The 660-nt window shown below is 34.4% G+C and overlaps 1 long non-coding RNA gene across 1 annotated transcript; it reads left to right on the top strand.

Annotated features, from left to right (window-relative positions):
- Positions 1 to 7: 7 nt before the first annotated feature.
- Positions 8 to 651, top strand: LOC104774649. The gene is made up of 3 exons (XR_765434.1): positions 8 to 97; positions 337 to 467; positions 563 to 651. It is a non-coding gene; the product is annotated as an uncharacterized LOC104774649 (long non-coding RNA).
- The last annotated feature ends 9 nt before the right edge of the window (positions 652 to 660 follow it).

The raw sequence follows: 660 nt of genomic DNA, 5'->3' as shown, positions 1-660 counted from the left end.
GAAGCTAGATGCGATTATGCTCCCTACGGCATTGATTTTGACGGTGGGGTTGCTACGGGAAGATTCTCCAATGGCAAAGTCCCTGGTGATATTGTTGGTTAGTTTGCTTGTAAACTTGTTTTCTTCGTTATATAATACATATAACTTGACTAATGATTTGCAATCCGTGAATAGTTCGATTTTTCTTACTCTATACAATGATGTGTACGATAAAGTCAAAACACCAAGTTTGCCACCTTGCATCATAGCTAGATTTCCCTTAATTAAATATAACCAAGCAGTAGCAATCTAACAATTATATAATTTTTTCATAATATTTAATTTTTGTCCTACCAGCGGAAGAGTTAGGGATTAAACCCAATATACCAGCATATCGAGATCCGAATTTGAAACCAGAAGATCTTTTGACCGGTGTAACATTTGCTTCTGGTGGTGCTGGTTATGTTCCTTTGACAACCAAATTAGCGGTAATTAATTTTGAAATTCCTATGCATTTAATTTAGGGCATCTAAAGAAGTTACTATTAAAAAACAATAGTAATTTTTTTTAATTATTGTTTAAGGGAGGTATACCGTTACCGCTACAATTGAAATATTTTGAAGAATATAGAGCGAGACTGAAGGCAATGGTTGGAGAAGAGAGGACACAGTTCATAATTAA

The sequence above is a fragment of the Camelina sativa genome, unplaced genomic scaffold, assembly GCF_000633955.1.
Source record: "Camelina sativa cultivar DH55 unplaced genomic scaffold, Cs unpScaffold04320, whole genome shotgun sequence".
Lineage (NCBI taxonomy): Eukaryota > Viridiplantae > Streptophyta > Magnoliopsida > Brassicales > Brassicaceae > Camelina > Camelina sativa.
Note: the sequence above shows the minus strand (reverse complement) of the source record. Positions and strands in the feature narration are given on the sequence as shown.